Source organism: Sminthopsis crassicaudata, chromosome 1 (genome assembly GCF_048593235.1).
Source record: "Sminthopsis crassicaudata isolate SCR6 chromosome 1, ASM4859323v1, whole genome shotgun sequence".
Lineage (NCBI taxonomy): Eukaryota > Metazoa > Chordata > Mammalia > Dasyuromorphia > Dasyuridae > Sminthopsis > Sminthopsis crassicaudata.
In genome coordinates this window covers 167,413,510-167,432,575 of record NC_133617.1, presented here as the reverse complement: position 1 = coordinate 167,432,575, position 19,066 = coordinate 167,413,510, and the positions used below count along the sequence as shown (strand labels likewise).

The following is a 19,066-nucleotide window of genomic DNA, read 5'->3' as shown; positions in this document are numbered from 1 at the left end:
GTCTCCATTTCTTCATCTGTGAAATAGGGATAATAGCCTTTATGCTGCTTTCCTTATAGAAGCAATTATAATTGTCAATATCTGATCAAAGTATGAGTTATTTTTATTACTATTCTAATGGTAAGAAATTCCGATACTATTTTATTCTGACTATTTTGTCAAAATAATTTCAATTTTATTGAGAGCCAACCAAATCCCAGTTGGCTGAAAACAGTAAGTTGTCTCTTCTTTCACAATAGCATCCTTCTCAAGTGATTCCTAAAAGCTCTCTTCTCTTCCACAGTCTGGAAGAGACCATGGGCAAATTTGAAGGTGGTTTCAATAAAGTTTAAGCCAATCTTTGCCTGGGTATAATGCTTCTTTTCTATAAAGAGGGACTTCTGTAAGGTGAGAATATATTTCTTAATCCCAATAATACAACAATTTAGCATGATAAAGTCATTGGTCACGTTATCATAGTGAACAAACCCTCCCAGAAGGTTAATGCTCTTTTAAGATAGAGCATCATTGGTAAGTTCATTATTTTTGATCACTTTACCAATCTTGATTTGTTCTTATTGATCTCAGCATGATGGTGGTAGTCCTTCTGCCCAGTTTGGGCAATAGACAATGTCACATAGGTAGGATGCCAAGCTCTCATAAAGGCAACCTTGTATTGGCTTTGGTGGGTTTTATGGGGATGGTATCTTTGTTTTAAAACAACTGGTGTCTTTGTAACTCTTGCCCTTGCTCACTCCAGTGACAGCAATTATCTCATCCTGCCTAAATTTAGTGGACATAGTTCCCTACTGCTCCAGTTTCTCTTGGCCCCAGTCCAGTTGTTCAGTCACACTGCAGCTATTCACCTGGATCTCCATCAGGTGAGACAATTCTGCCTCACAGGCAGCAGATACATTTGGGCACTGGCAATGGCCCAGATAACATGGAAGTTCTTCATGTTGAAATCTTTGAGCAGTTGCTTCTTGTCATCATTGTCCTGCTACTTCTTAAAAAAAAAAAATAATAGCTTTTTATTTTTCAAAATATATACAAAGATAGTTTTCAACATTCAGTCTTGCAAAACCTTGTGTGGTACAGAAATGGTGAGGGGTCACTATTTAACAAAAAAAGCTGGAGAGATTTCTAGAAGCAAAGCAAAGTTTATTATAGTTCTCCAAGAAGGGCATAGCATTCTGGGGCAGGGTTAACACCTTTAATACCTAATGCAAATCCTCCCTCCCACCACTGATCCTCATCCTCATTGGCTGAGGATCTTACATTCTAAACTCGAGATCTACCTGAGAAATTCAACTTGACCAATAAGTTCATAGTTGCCCATATTTGACTGAAATAGGGAGAAAATGAGGTCATGGGAGGATAGCAGGAAGGGGACTTAAGTATGGCCCTTGACTCAATCTTCAAAGTCCTTCAGGCCTACTCTAAACTCTGAAGTAGATGAAGCCTTACTGATTTTCACAGCTGTTTTGAAAGATCTCACCTCATCTCATTCAACTTTATGTTCCAAAATTTTCTTTCTCCCTCCTACTCTACTCCCATCCCATAACAGCAAATAATACAATAAAAGTTAGACATGTATAATTCTTCTAAACATACTTCCATATTATCATGCTCCACAAGAAAATCAAAACAAAAAGGGAAAAAAGGAAAAGAAAAAAAAGCAAGCAAGCAAACAACAACAACAACAACAAACATACTAGGCTATGATCCACATTCAGTCTCCATAGTCCTCCCTTTGGATGCAGATAGCTCTTTCTATCACAAGTTTATTGGAATTGCCTTAATTCACCTCATTGTTGAAAACAGGCAAGTTCACCACAGCTGATCATCACAAAATCTTGTTGTTGCTGTGTACAATGTTCTCTTGGTTCTACTCAATTAGCATTGGTTCATATAAATCTTTCCATGTCCTGCTACTTCTTGCATTCTTGAAGACCTCCATCTTGCATTTGTCCAGTTCTTATAGAACTGTCTCTTACACTCATTACTATTATACTCAATAAAATTACAGACACTTAGAGCTTTGTACATTGCCATTATAGTCTAGTCATTAACAAGAGTTTATATAGGTTATATACAAAGTTATGACGCTTTATACATAGTCACTAATGCCTACAAAGATCATGAAAATTTTCTCAGTAAAGATGACCACCTTGACTACTTCCTTTTTGTTCATCTTGGACCTTGTAGCCTAAGAAGTGGATCTAGTAAGTCATCTTTAGCAAGTTATTCACTTTCCCTCAATATTTGCTATTTCCCTGTCTAGGCAGAAGGCCTCATGACTGGTAGTAGAGCTCTACTGTGACATGCTGCTACCACCACTAAGATGAGCTAGCAGAGGGGAATACTAGCTTAACTATCAAATAAAAATAAAAGCATAGAGACTTGGTTGTAAAATCTGTAACAATACCCCAAACTGGCAGAAGCAAACAAGTAACTTCCACAGGAAACAAAGGTCCAAATTTTTGTAATGTGCTACTCTGCCTAATACCTTTAAGTAAGTGGACTGCTGACTTCTGTCCTGGCTAGAGCTTCCTGGCAGAATGCCTTATTTATAGCAGGACATACATGTGCCTAGCGGCAGTGTGGGCAGTGGAACATGACAGATGGAAGCTGACTCCTAGGAGAAAGAAGCTTCCTTTAACATTGCCCTATTTCCTGTTTTTGCTGCTATATTTACTAAAAGCATCTTAAGCATGTTATTTCATGAGGGATGATTCTGAAAACTATTTTCCCCACTTACAAGTCAGAAAGCCTACTAACTAGATTAGATTGCTTTCATAAAGGGAGATGTTATTTAGCAATAAAAGCATGAATAGGGCCCCAGGGCAAAAGGCAATCCTTGATTATTTGCACTGACCCTTCCCCAACTCCCTGCTCCTCATTTCCCTATCCTTCTTGCTCTAATACTCAGATCGTGATTTTACTTGCACTTTTCTTCTTGGCCTGAATGTCTGCATATAAAGCCCTGATTTGTATACTTGGACTGAATCTTTCTTTGTATCTTCTGCTTATCATAGACTTGAGCTAGACTTCCAAAGTTAGATAGGAATTAGATAGATGTTGAAGAAAAGGAAAGTCTTTCTAAGGATGTCAGATAGGAAAGACAAGTAGAAAGGTACGAAATTATGACTTATTCTAGGGAATAACTAAACTAGTTGGAATTAATATTTTGTGCTAGAGAATAATGGACTATTATGTTAGAAGGGGCTATATTAGTTGGAACCAGATTTTTAAAGTCCTTGAATCCCCTATTTTTCTGGCATTGAGGTAAATTATCTTTTTTATTTGATTTGAATCATTGATGTCATGAGGGTAAGCAGGGATGTAATGAGAAATGTTTAAAAACCAGCTCTCCAGGGGAAAAAAAGCTAACCACATTTTAAAGATTAATCTGCATTCTTAACATTTTCTTCATTATTTTCCTAAGTCTAGACAATCAACAAAACAAATTGAGCCTTTTGTAGCATTTGCTGGTACCCAAGGCATAAATGCTCACATTGAAAATTTAATAATAAGTTCTAAAGCCAGTTTGAGCTGGCTCCAAAACACACCTGAGTGTAGAGAACTACCTATGAAGACATTCCTTCTACTCATGTTGCTCAGCATCTGCTTTGCAACTCATTTTGGTCATTGAGAGGTTAAAAAGATTTGCCTAGGGTCATACAGCTTAATTTTCCAGATAACCACAAGCCCTGAAAGTTTTTTCAATGGTAACTATTTGGGGTGAATAGGACAGTGCACTGAACACAATTTTACTTGATGACTCAAGGTCATAATTATGAACATGTGCTCTTGTATTTGGCTTCAATTGTAATATTTCCTTCTATTACCATACAGTGAATCTCTTAGGAGGTAGTAAAGTGGAAGCTTTTCTCCTACAGTAAATAAGCCCAGAATTCTAGGCCTTGGGAGGCTTGAGACTCCTGGCCCTAGGAGTACCCTCCCTTCTTGCTCTTTTCTCAATATTCTCTAATGTGCTGCTTCTTATCTAGAATTGGCTTGGGAACCAGAGGATGAAATTTGGTAGAATTGTACATAGAGTAAACATGCTCTAAGCTAAGACCTGAGGAGCTATCCTGTGAGGAAAGAAGAGCTTTATTTGGGCTAAGAATTTGTGACATCAATTAAGGATACTCAAAGACGTGCAAGGGAACTTCAGATTTAGCTGAATTAACTGGACTTGTTCTCAATGCTTATCCTTTTCCCTCTTTGGTTTAGTAAACCTCTTTTTATTAACTGTTGAATTATCTACAAGTGTCTTTGTGTGTGTGTGTGTGTGTGTGTTTTGTTTTGGCCAGTATCAAACCTAAACTACTGCAGGATTTGGCCCAATCCACAATACCTGGATTCAAATTCTACCTTAGACATTTACAAACTGTATGACTTTGGGTAAGTAACTCCCCTTTTTTTGGGACTCAGTTTCTTGATTTTCTAGGTAAACTAAGTTGGTTGGACTTAATTGGCTTCTAAAGTCCCTCCCAGATCTAAATCTATGATCCTTTATAATCTTGTCCTCTCCTTTCAAATGTTATACTTTACTTCCTTACAGGTACTCTTTGATCCAGCTGCATTGGCCTCCTGGTCATTCCCACAATCAAGATTTTCTATCTCTCAGCTCTAGGCATTTTCTCTAGCTGTTCTCCATACCTGGAATTTGCCTGGAAAGATTTCCCTCCTCATTCCCTAAATTCACTTCCTGACTCCAAGTCTCATCTAAAATCCTATCTTTTACAGGAAACTTTGCCCAATCCTTCTTTATTCTAGTGTCTTTCTTTTGTTAATTATTTCTTATTTATCTTTCATATAGATTGTTTAAACATAATTGTTTGTGTGTCATCTTCTCCTTACAGTTCCTTCAGGGCAGGAACTGCCTTTTGTCTTTTTGTAAGTACCTGGTATATAGTAGGCCTTTAATTAATATTGATTGATCCATCCAAAAACCAACCTAACTCAATTAGGAGAGGCTAATTAAAAAAAAAAAAAAAATTCTAAAAAAAAAAAAGGAGAGGATCATCATTAATAGGTTGGTTGAAAGATGATGACGTTTTCAATCACAATTACTCTTGAAGATCCTCACAGATTAATGTTGGTGAAAGGGGAAATATTCATACCAATTCACAGATCCTCCAAATATTAAAATTAGGAATAGATATTTATTATTGAATTATGTTTTTTAGGGATTTTTCTTTGAATTCCTTTGAGTTCAGAATAATATTTTAGAGATTTCATTTCAGACCCCTTCAGATTTTAAAAAAAAATTTCATATTTTATTTTTTCCAATTACACGTAAAAACATTTTTAACATTAAAAAATTTTTTTTGAGTTCTAAATTCTCTACCTTTCCCCCAACCAAGGCAAGCAAATACTTTGATATAGCATTGATATGTGTTGATATAGTTAGCATTATATAGATTATACATATGTAATCATGTAAAACATATTTCCATATTAGACATATTGTGAAAGAAAGCAGAATAAAACAAAACACAAACAAATTTCACAAAACAAAAATAAAACTATGAAAAAGAAAAAAAAAGTATGCTTCCATCTGTATTCAGACTCCATCAGTTCTTTCTCTGGAGGTGGATAGAATTTTTCATAATGAGTCCTTTAGAATTGTCTTGGATCACTATATTGCTACAAGAGCTAAGTCATTCAGAACTGATCATCATATAATATTGCTATTACTATATACAATGTTCTCTTGGATCTGCTTATTTTGCTTTGTATCAGTTCATATAAGTCTTCTCAAGTTTTTCTAAAAGCATCCTGCTCATTATTTGTTATAGCATGACAGCATTCTATCATGATCATATTATACAATTTGTTCAGCTATTTCTCAATTGATGAACATTCCTTCAATTTCCAATTATTGGTACCACAAAAAGAACTCCTATAAATATTTTTGTATATATAGGTGCTTCCCATCCCATCTCCTTTTTAAAAATTCTTTGGGATACAGACTTAGTAGTGGCACTGCTGGGTCAAAGTATGTGTACAGTTTTATAACCAAAGTTCCTTTGGGCAAAGTTCCAAATTATTCTCCAGAATGGCTGGATCAGTTCACTATTCCAACAACAGTACATTAGTATCTTAATTTTTCCATATCCCCTCCAACATTTGTCATTTTCCTTTTTTTGCTTTATTGCTCAGTCTGGTAGGTATGAGGTGACACCTCAGAGTTGGTGTAATTTGCTTTTCTCTAATCAATAGTGACTTGGAGCATTTTTCCTTATGACATAAAGGTTTGACTTCTGAAAATTGCCTTTTCACATCCTTTGACCATTTGTCAATTGGAGAATGACTCATATTCTTAGAAATTTGACTTTGTTCCCTATATATTTGAGAAATGAAGCTTTATCAGAAAAATTTGCTGTAAATTCCACCTCCCCCCCCCCCCCTTTTCAGTTTTTCTTCAGCTTGGGCTCCTTCAGTTTGAATTGTAAGGATTTTTACAGAGACCTTAACCTTAATCCTTTACTACAATCTCCACCCCCTGCAGAATCTCACCTCTGAGAACAGTCTACATCTGCTAGTTTTCATCCAACCACACCAAGAAGGGAACTTAACACAGGGGCAGAGAGCAGATGCTTTTTATCCAGTCATACCCTGACTTTGCTGATGTATGGATTTAATTGCTTGTTGTATCCTGAGACAATGTTTTTAGTGTCCCTATTACCATTCCAAACCAAGCCTATTCTCTCATACTCAGCTTGAACCCTGACCCTACACTCAGACTTCTATCTTACTCCTGCTCAGAGCCATTATTAACATTTTGAGGACTTGGGGCAAACACAGGCATGATGAATGCGATTAATGGAATGGAAAAGCATTTATTAAGTACTTACTAGTTACCAGATGCTCAGAATATAAATAGAAGGCAAGATACTCCTTGTTCTTAAGGAACTTACATCCTAAATCAGAGTCACACATAGGAGAGTTCAGTTGCAGACTGGCTAGAAGGGCCCCATGATCCTTTAGATATACAGTAAAGCAAAAGACAAAGTCCAGGAGTTTATAGGGTGCAATGCCTGAGAGTCTGAAGGGCTTAGTGAGACGGTAGATGATAAAGCACTGCTATACCCTAGATCTTGCTGGAAGAATTGTGGTTGATGACTTCCTATTCATTTAAGCAATATGAGCTGTCATGTTTCTGACATGCCTCTTGAAAAGAGGGTTTCATATTTAACATTATTGATCAACCTGCCATCAGGGGAAAGGGGTGGGGGGAAAGAGGGGAAAAGTTAGAACAAAAGGTTTTGGAATTGTCAATGCTGAAAAATTACCCATGCATATATCTTATAAATAAAAAACTATAATTTAAAAAAAGGGGGAGAAGGGCTTAAGCACTGAGGATTACATTAGAAAAGGACTCTGGTTTACCACCATTGGAGAGGAGGGATGAAAGAAAGGCTCAGAATTTAGCCAGGAAGGAGCATCCAACCTGGTGTGAACTAGAGAATGGACACCAGGGCATAGGAAGGAAAGTATTTTCAGTGGTCTGCTCCTTCGGGGTCTTTGGGAGCTCACTGGAATCTATACTACTCTGGGCAGCCTAGGTGGGAGAAAGAAGGTCCTGGGTGGGCTTTCCTTGGCTCCTGCTTTTCCTAGGAAATGCAAAAGCCTTAGGGAGGGACCTCAGGGAGAGACTTCTTAGGACAAGGCTTTAGGACCAAGATCCTATAATGGGAGTTAGACACTTCAAGATGCCCCTGGATAGGGTCTAATATAGAGCAGAGCAATGCTGGGGAAGAGCTTATCTATAATGTCAGAATTGGGGAATATTACCTTAGGGTCCCATCACATGCCACTGCTCAGAGATGACCATATTCATCTATTAATCATACCCTAAATTGAGAAAAGAGTACAAAGTTCAATCTGCCCCCGTCAGGTAGTTTTTCCATCAGGCTGATAGCTCTTTCTCCAGACCTACCAAGTCTTAGGACAGGATAGAGAGATCCTAGTTGGCAGAGGATGTGATAGTATTTGAGAGGGAGTGGAAAGAACTAATGTCAAACTACACCGTCCACTCCATATAGTGAGCGGACCAATAGACCTCAGGAGAGTGTATGTGTGTATGTGTGTTGGGAGTGGTGAGAAGAGTAGCCTGGGAGGTGGTGGTAGAGATGGAATTGCTATAGATATATGGGCCATGGGTGCATTAGAGGACATTGGGGCAAAGAAGTTCACTCGGTCATCAGTAACCCTGGATCAGTCTCAACTTACAGATGTTAATGTCTCTTTGTGAGGCTCACTATATCTTTAGACTATACGACTGCCTCCTTCTTTCTAATCAATTTGATCTTAACATTTAGACTAGTACAACTATATTTTCTGTTACATAATATAATGTAAGTATTCTGACCATGCCTCCTGTTTATACTGGCCATCTAGGCAGTAACTTTTGGCTAGATACTGTGTCTCTGCCCATAACACTGGTCTGAATTGTCACTATAATAATAACAATAACAATAACATTTATATAATTTCTTAAAATTTACAAAGTAATTTCCTTAAAACATTTCTTTGGGGCAAGTAGTGCCAAGTATCATCAACTTTTTTAAAATTTATTTTTGTCCAAGGATCACACAACTGATAAGTATCATATCAACTCCATTTTGCATTTGAGGAAATTATGTCTCAGAGAAGTAAAATCACTTGCTTTTAGTCACACAGCTAGTTAAATGTCTTTAGATGATGACTTCCCCAGTCTGATCATACCTCTGTTTATGGTCCTATCTTATGTATTTGGATATTTGCATGCTGACCATGACTCATTTTCCAGACTCACCATGGTCTCCCGTTTTGCTATGAAATCCCCAAATCTTGACTCTGGCCTTATTCTTAGTATTCTCAGTAATTGCATAACATTTCAACTCACTGAAGCTGATGATTCTGATTCCAACTCACTCCCACTGATGAGGTCTTTCTTCCCTTTTGTCCTGGGTGATTGCTTCTCAGAGATGTTCTGGAAAGTTATACTTGCTCCAATTTTTGGAGTTCCATCTCTGCTCACTTGATAATTTACAGATGATCTATGGAGCATGGCCAAATTTACCTAGCCTATCTGAATATGTCTTGTGCAATTTTATTTCAATTAAAAAGCTTCATATCATTTGACTCTTTTTGATTGATTGAAACATTCTCATCTAAATACAATATCAAGGCTAAAATAAGGTGGCCCAGTTCTGAACTCAGTCTTCCACTTCATTTCTGTATAAAATAGTAATTGGAACAGTGAATTAATATGTTGTTAGGATTCTTACAAGGTGCTAAGTCACTGGAATAAATAGAGACAATAATTATCTAATTCAGTATGATTGATCTGACCCTAGAAGGAGATGTTATGGGCCAGAACTTGAAACAAGGTACTGAGTGGAATTGAGGAGACAATGATTAAATCTAATTTAGTATTGATTTAATCCTACAACAAATAATGGTTTCCCAGTGATGAAATGATTGGTGTATACTCAGTGTGCACCATATAAGCAAGAAGCTCTCAGGGCCAAAGAGGACTTTGGGAAAACTTCTTTGGAGATTCAGAGTGAAGAGTCATTCCCATTTCAACCTTCGTGCTGGATGGAGACACTCGGACAAGAGCTCTCGGGGAACTGAAGAGAGAGATAGGCCTCTATTAAAGCTAACCAGAAAAACAGGAAAAGCTAACAGGAAAAGATTCAGGACTTTGAAGGACACAATAAAGGATCTGGACTTTAACTCCTGGCTGCATTTGGGATTACTGAACTGAACTGAAACTAAGGCCGCCTCCAGAAGCTCCCCAAGAAAACCTGCTCCCAGAGAATGATTACAATCTAGAGAAACAGAGCATTGCAGTGTGTAAATGGAAGCAGTGATATATGTCACTAGCTGTATCACACCAAATTTTTCTGTAGCTTAGTTTCTTCATCTATAAAATGGGAATAAAAATGTTTACAGGGCATATCTTACAGGGTTGTGATAAAGGCTCTGTATGTAAAGCCCTTTGCAAGATAGAAAGTTCTATGTGAATGATGATAATAATGTCATTAATGATGATGACCTCAGAGGTCCTTTCAAGCTCTTATAGGCTACTTCATTCTGTATGACTTCTCCCCTGGCTGTGATCCCTACTGTGCATTCTGCCCTAGTTATCTGGCCAGATTCCCAGTCCTAGAATCTCCCGGCTAGCCCAACCCTGTGGTTACCCCTGACCTGGTGCTAATACAATTTAGAATGTAATTATAGGCATTCTCTGAGTTATGAATACTTGATTTATGAGGCACCAACCACATTTTCAATCTCTGGGTGAATTTATCAACTCTTGGGTGTGGGGAGGGAAGGAGGTACAAAATATTTCTGGAGCAGGGAAAGACAGCAAATCCATATATCCACTGGACGGTACTTATCTCCATGCTTGTTTTAAGCCAGACTAGAGAAAAACAAAACATTCTCAAGACTGCTGGATTTGCCTGCTTGGAGAGTCCACTCCTTCCCATGGTCTGGTATTTTAACATGTTGTTGAATCATTAATGCTTCAGGCATGTTGTTTCCACAATGTATATAATTACACAATCCTATTCTAGGGGAGGGGAAATTTATAGCATTTCCCCATGCTCAGAAATGCCTGCTCATAGGAACTCTCTTATTGTAGAAAATCTTCTTAACAGCCTGACGAGAAAAGCAAAGCTCTTTGTTCTTTTCATACAAGGGTTTGTGCAGTGCATGGACAATGGAGAAAACATTTGCCCGATGCTCCTAGAAAATGGAAATTTATAAACTAGTTGTTTTGTGTTTTTCCAACCTTGGGAGAAGGACATGTGTAAGGTCAGTGAATTCTAAGCTATTTTCATAAACAGTTCCCATCTCCCTTCAGCTCCCCAAGTCCATAACTAAGATTAATTGAAAAGCTTTAAAACAAATGAGCAAGAATGAAGGTGCCATCCCTTCTGTGGAGTGACTTGGAGGAAGAATCTGATGACATACATTTCACTTAGATGCCTCATGGGATTATGGAATTTCAAACTGGAAGGGACTTTGCTAATTTCATCCTGTCTTCACTTTTTAGAGGAGTACATTGAGGCTCAGAAAAGATAAGAGACTTGCCATAAATAATCATATAAGTACTAGAGCTAGGTTTCAAACTCATGTCTTTAGACAGAACCTAGGGCTTTTCCCATTAATTTACTGGAAATGTCCTTGTATAAGTTTATGCAAAATACCCCTCAAATAAATTGAAATTATAAAATGTACCTTGTAGATAGAGTGGATAGAGTACTAGACTGGGAATTAGGATGAACTGAATTCAAATCCTACCTTAGAGACTTACTAGAATGTGTGACTCTGGATAAGTCACCTAACCTCTGTCTACCTCAGTTTTTTCCTCTGTAAAAGTGGATTATCATCTACCTTACAGGGTTGTTGAGAGAATTAAATGAGATATTTGCAAAGTGCTTTGAAAACCTTAAAGCACTGTATAAATGATGACTATTGTTATGATTATTATTTGGGTAGAACAATAGTGAATCCTTTTGAAAAGTTGGACATTCTTTTGCAATATACAAGCAGTCATTTGGAAGACACTGTGATATAATAGAAAAAGAACTGAATTTGGAGACAGAGAACCTAGCTTTAGATCCTGGCTCTGCATCCTACTATCTGTACAACCTTGAGTTTCCTTATTTTTAAAGTGAAGTAATTGGACTAGTTGACCTCCAAAGCTGCTGCTAGCTAGCTCTAAGAGCTATAGGTTTCTCATTCATTTTTTGGGGGATCTTCATATATTGAATTTGCTTAAAGCAGGTGATGTAAATCATATATGTATTTTTCAAAATTAAAAAATTAAGCTTTTTATTGATTTTAAAAATTGTTTTTTATTTCACCTTTATTTCTAAATTTATAACTAGCTATCCCCATTAAACAAAGAATCCAGAAAAAGGAGGGGGGGAGGGTGGAGAAAGCAAGTCAGCAAAACTAACAAATACATCACTGAGTTTCCATTCTATTCTGTTTTATCTTCTTGGGGGTAGTATGCTTGAATACTCCAAGATTCTGGGATTTCATAACTGGATAGTCCCTCCACCAATACCGATCATACTTCTTGGTGCATTGGTGGCAACTAAGCAGTTTTGACTATTATAAATATCCAAACTAATTATAGAGGACATATGAAGGAAGGCACTATCTGCATCTGGAGAAAGAACTGATAAGTAGAAGTATGTATAAAATGGTTTTATATACACATGTACATATATATGTATAAACATACACACATACACTCCCCCATATATATAAACACACACACACACACACACACACACACACATATATATATATATACACATATACATATCTATGACAAATGGTAACTATCTTAGGGTGGAGACTGGGAGGAAAGAAAAAAGAGGGAAAAATGAAAGTTTACAAGATAACTTTATCATATATTTAAAAGGAATACCAAATTGTACATAATGGATTTACAGTTTCATGTATAATCATCCTACTCTGTTATGAAAATGAATGAATCTTTTATTTCTTTTTTTCTCTTTTTTAAAAATTAATTTTATAATTTTTATTTATATTTTATTTATTTTTATTATAATTTTTTTGACAGTACATATGCATGGGTAATTTTTTTACAACATTATTCTTCACACCCACTTCTGTTCTGAATTTTCCCCTTCTTCCCTCCACCCCCTCCCCTAGATGGCAGGCAGTTCCATACATGTTAAATGTGTTATAGTATATCCTAGATACAATATATGTGTGCAGAACCAAATTTCTTGTTGCACAGGAAGAATTGGATTCAGAAGGCAAAGATAACTTGGGATGAAAAACAAAAATGCAAACAGTTTATATTGATTTTCCCAGTGTTCCTTCTCTGGGTGTAGCTGATTCTGTCCATCATTGATCAACTGGAACTGAATTAGATCTTCTCTTTGTTGAAGATATCCACTTCCATCAGAATACATCCTCATACAGTATTGTTGTTGAAGTGTATAATGATCTCCTGGTTCTGCTCATTTCAATCAGCATCAGTTGATGTAAGTCTCTCCAAGCCTCTCTGTATTCATCTTGCTGGTCATTTCTACAGAACAATAATATTCCATAACATTCATATACCATAATTTACCCCAACCATTCTCCAATTGATGTACATCCATTCATTTTCCAATTTCTAGTCACTACAAAAAGGGCTGCCACAAACATTTTGGCACATACAGGTCCCTTTCCCTTTTTTAGTATTTCCTTGGGATAGAAGCCCAGTAGTAGCACTGCTTGGTCAAAGGGTATGCACATTTTGATAACTTTTGGGGCATAATTCCAGATTGCTCTCCAGAATGGTTGGATTCTTTCACAACTCCACCAATGATGCATCAGTGTCCCAGTTTTCCCACATCCCTTCCAACATTCATCATTATTTGTTCCTGTCATTTTAGCCAATCTGACAGGTATGTAATGGTATTTCAGAGTTGTCTTAATTTGCATTTCTCTGATCAATAGTGATTTGGAAATAGTTTCATATGAGTGGAAATAATTTCAATTTCATCATCTGAAAATTGTCTGTTCATATCCTTTGACCATTTATCAATTGGAGAATGGCTTGATTTCTTATAAATAAGAGTCAGTTCTCTATATATTTTGGAAATAATGCCTTTATCGGAAGCTTTAACTGTAAAAATATTTTCCCAATTTATTACTTCCCTTCTAATCTTGTCTGCATTAGTTTTGTTTGTACAAAAGCTTTTTAATTTGATATAATCAAAATTTTCTATTTTGTGATCAATAATGATCTCTAGTTCTCCTTTGGTCACAAATTCCTTCCTCTTCCACAAGTCTGAGAGGTAAACTATCCCATATTCCTCTAATTTATTTATGATCTTGTTCTTTATGTCTAAATCATGGACCCATTTTGGGTGTTAAGTGTGGGTCCATGCCTAATTTCTGCCATACTAATTTCCAGTTTTCCCAGCAGTTTTTTTCAAATAATGAATTCTTATCCCAAAAGTTGGGATCTTTGGGTTTGTCAAACACTAGATTGCTATAGTTGTTCACTATTTTGTCCTGTGAACCTAACCTATTCCACTGATCAACTAGTCTATTTCTTAGCCAATACTAAATGGTTTTGGTGACTGCTGCTTTATAATATAGTTTTAGATCAGGTACAGCTAGGCCACCTTCATTTGATTTTTTTTTTTCATTAATTCCCTTGAAATTCTCAACCTTTTTGTTGTTATTTTTTCTAGGTCTTCTTTTATTTCTTTAATTCAGAATGTAAAAAATGAATTGCTATAGCTGAAATAAATTAAATCACTCCAAGGCCATTCTTTTTGTTAATGAGACTTTCTGGACTTGACTGTATAGATTTGATCATATTGCCTTCCTACTTAATAAATGCCAGTGGCTCCTTTTTACCTCTTAGATCAAATAAAAACTTTATTTGGCATTTAAAGCAATTCACAGTATGCTCTCCCTCCCATCTTTCCAGTCTTTTCACATCAGTCCCTTTATGCACAGTATATGGTCCATCCTATTTATCTGACTGCTCCTTATCCATGACACTCCATCTGTTTTCTCAGTCCCTTTGTATGGACTGTCCCCTATGTCTGAAATACCCACTTTCTTCTTTTTTGTCTCCTAAAGTCCTGTTCCTTCAAGTCTAAACTCGATGGCTCCCTGCAGCAAGAGACCCTCTATCTCCATTCTGGGTGTTGATGCTCATTTTGCTAAAGCTACTCTCCTACTAAAGCCATACCCTATGCATATTGACAATATAACTATTTATGTAATAACTAGCATAATAATAGCAAATATATAATGCATTGAAGTTTGAAAAACACTTAACAAATATTATCTCATTTTTCTCTCAACAATTGGGACACAGGTTCTATTACTCTCATGTTTATCAATGAGGAAAATGAGAAATAGCAGATTAGAGGCTTGTCCATAGTCACAGCTTGTTAATGTCTGGACTGGGATTTGAATTCATTTTACTGATTCCAGGTCCGGTATGCTATTCATTATATCACCCAACTACCTTTTTATAGGAACATTTCTCCTGATTAGAATATAAGCTTCTTGAGGGTAGAAAATGTTTTTTGCTTTTTTTCTTGTACTAAAAGCAATTAATATAGTGCTTAGCACATAGTGAGGAGCCATTAATAAAATACTTCTTAAATGATTGATTAGACTGGTTTTCAGATGGACAATCAATGTACATACCATCACCAGACCCATATTGGAAATCCTTCCAGCTTGATATAGGATTTACTAGAGTTTTTGCTATGCTCGCATAGACTTCAAGAACCTGGAGTCAGCTCTATGTTAAAAGATTATGTTATGTTAAAAACTTCAGTGGAATATTATAAATATCCAAATATTGCTTGATTTATAGTAATCTGTACTGTTTTATCACTCATATTATGTAAGATATCTTTATGCAAATCAATATTTGAGTATGCCAGTTATTCAATAAACATTGATTAAATCAGGTATCATGCTAAACACTAGGAATTCAAAGAAAAGTAAAAGATAATCCCTACTCTTAAGGAGCTTACAATCTAAAGAGGGAGACAAAATACAAACAACTCTGTTCAGTAAATCATGTACAGGATGAATTGGAATAGAGTGAATGCACCAGATCCACAAAAGTTTCCTGTGGAAGGTAGGATTTTAGTTAGGATTGGAAGAGAAGCAGCATCTAGCAGATTATAGGAATTCTACAAATCCTAAACAATAATTAGAAACTTGGTTTCACTGAGCAACTAGGCATTTTATTTCTGCTGTCAGAATGGGATGATTCAATAGGTTTGGTCTTTATTTGTGGTAGGTTCATTCTGCTCACCTCTGTACCATGGAAATGAAGGACATGGCTAAGAGTCACACTGGATGAGGAATTATACATGATAAACCGTCCTGTCTAGTGTCCCTGCTGAAGAAATCACAGATCCATCACCAAGCACAGTATATATTTTGGATCTCTGAAAAGCTGCTTTCAGGTATCAGGTCCTTAGGAGCAGGAAACCTTGGTATCTCTAGCATCCAGTACAGTGCTTTGCACATTGTAGATAATCAATGAATATTTGTTGAATTGAGTTTCCAGATGAAGGAAACTAGTCCCAAAAGGCTTAGGTGATTTGCTCATTAAATGATGGACTGATTACTAAATACTTCATTGCAAAATCTCTACCATAGGCATTCATTCATTCAATAAGCATTTATTAAATGCCTACTATATACTAAACACTGGATTACATGCTGGGACAATAGAAACAAAACAAAAAAAAAAGAAAAAAGAAAGAAACAAAACCCTGCTGTCAAAGAATTTCTGTACTATTGGAGAGGAAGATGGATAGAGATAGTCAAGTAATCAAATGAATCTGTCATCTCAACTGATGCAGAGTGCAACCCCACCACTGATCCAGACTGTAGCCTCACCTATGCATTTTGTGGGAGTATCTTTCTTGTTCTCCCATAAGATGTTGGAATCAGAAAGACCCCTCCTCATTTGTTCTGCATATATAATTTCTTAAATTTCTTTAAAAAAAAAAAAAAAAGGGTTCCAGATTCTGAAGAAGAGAAAACAATCTTTCCTTGCTGGGTAATAAAAGTCCTTAATCCATTATCCATATCTAAGTATATATGCTTGCATATTTGTTTGTTTGTTTGTTTTTTTAATTTTGAAGGGATAACATGTGGCACTAGCAAGCAGCATGTAAAGTACTGATTTTATTGAACTTTTAAAGAGAAAGTTCACAAGCTGCTTTCATTCAAATACAGTCTCAGACACCAGCAGTGTGATCTTGGGCAAGTCACTTGATTCTGCTTCAGTTTTCTCCTTTGTAAAATTAACTGAAGAAGGAAATGGCAAAATACTTCAGTAACTTTGTCAAGAAAATCTGAGATGCGTTACAAAGAGTTGGACATGACTGAAACAACTCAGCAACAACAAAAACTCTCCAAGTTCTCCCATAAAGTTTGCCTCAGAGAATTCATCTAAGGTGTATGTCATTGAGAGCCTTTCAGAATTTCCAGAGCTGAATATATACACAGATAAATCAAACCAAAACAAATAGAAAGTAAGTAGAGATATGGACAGGATCTCTGATTTCACTGATATCAGGAATTCCTTTGGTGAAGGAAATCACTATGCAGAAGACATAATTTTAAGGAGTTGCCTAGAGAATTGACAGTTAAATGTTTTGTTCTGGGTCAAATAGCCAGTAGGTACTAGGTCTGGTTATCTATTATGCCCCATTGCATCTTTTACAAAGGAAACACACATTTGGAACATACAATTTGAAAAAAAGAATGCCTTTTTTTTTTTTTAATATTAAATTGGGGGAAAAATATTAAGTTACTTAAAAAAAAAAAAAGGAATACAGAGTAATTTCGGGGGAGAGCACTAGCAACTTGCATGATCTTCTAAGGCCAACTGTAAGAAGTAGCATCTACGTTTAGGATTTAAAAAAATAATAATAGCTTTTTATTTTTCCAAATACATGCAAAGATAGTTTTCAAAATTCACCCTTGCAAATTTTTTTGCCTTCCAAATTTTTCTCTCTCCCTCTAACCTTTTCCCTTTCTTACCTAGCAAATAACTACTCTATACATACTTTCATAATCATTATATTGCACAAGAAAAATCAGATCAAAAAGGAAAAATATGAGAAAGAAAACATTTTGCAAGCAAATAACAACAAAAAAAATGAAAATACTATGTTGTGATCCACACTCAGTCTCTACAGTTCTCTGTCTGAGTGCAGATGTCTCTCTCCATCATAAGACCATTGGAAGTTGTCTGAATCACCTCACTGTTGAAAACAGCCACGTCTATCAGAATTGGTCACTGGAAATATATAATTTCTAAAAAAAGAAAAATCTGCAGATTCTGGAGAATTGTGCAGAAAATTATTTTCTTGCTTGGTAATAAAAGTCCTTAATCCATTATCAATATGTTTTTATCTGTATATATATATATATATGCTTAGATGGCTTTTTTTTTTTTGAAAGGGTAACATGGGGCACTAGCAAGCAACATGTAAAGTACTGATTTTATTGTACTTTTAAAGAGGAAGTTCACAAGCTGCTTACATTATAAATGCTGCTCAATATAGTTTTTCATGCTGTCTTCCTTCCTGCCAAAGTGTATTGTGCATTGTAACTGGAAACATTGGACAGTCAAGGAGGAGTGCTGAGAATGCAGAACAATTACTGTTCTTTTAGGGGTGAGCCCTGAAACTGTTCCCCTTTCCCTGCCCTGTCCCTGAAACTCAGTAGCTTCAGCTGATATATCTTCTGTCCTGGCCAGTGAGCTATGATGTTGCTTAGATCAGTACCAAGTAAAGGGCTATGGCAACTGAATGAAAAAGAGAACCTTCTGACCAGGAATCCCCATAGACTTTACTTTCCTGGTTAGAAAATGATGGACTAAATACATCTGTATGGATTTCATTACTTTATTACCAAAGATGATGGGGCACAGTTGCATGGCTTGTTTCATTCCAATTCCCCTTTCTTTTGTCCTTATTTTATTTTGAAGGTTTCCCTCATAAGTTTCTATAGTATATACAACTGCAAATGCTTAGAATTAGCAAGGGATGTTGGTGACAGGGTATCATCATCCAGGAAGATCTTGGAGAATTAAGGGGAAAAGCATACCTTATGATCTGTCAAGGATCATCTCCTAACAACTACCCAGGCATCTTGTTTTTATTTAGTCTTTGTAACTAATACTGTGAGGGATGATGTAGCCTGGGTCTTTTTCTACCCTCCATCTCTTTCTTTGTTGAAGTATGATCACTTCCCCCATCCCAACTGAGATTCCATCCCTTCAAGCCAATAATGAAGAGTAATGGGACTTCTTACCTTCTGTTCTGAGTTTTTAGTTATTTGTTTATTTCAACTCTGTACATTGTTAAGTACAGTAATAATCAAGGCTATGTTAAGGGGCTAGTTACAGTCAAATACTAAGAAGTAAATTCTGGGAAAGGGGTAGTGATAGTGGTAGTAGCAGAAGAGCAAACAGGGTGAATTTTTTTTTTTAAATGTGCAAGGATCATATTAAAAACCTCAGCTGTTCTATTTGAAA

General features: G+C 36.2%; 1 pseudogene; it reads right to left on the bottom strand.

The window, feature by feature from the left end:
- Positions 1–230: 230 nt before the first annotated feature.
- LOC141549473 (large ribosomal subunit protein uL3 pseudogene) lies at positions 231–2,173 on the bottom strand (annotated as a pseudogene).
- Positions 2,174–19,066: the final 16,893 nt, after the last annotated feature.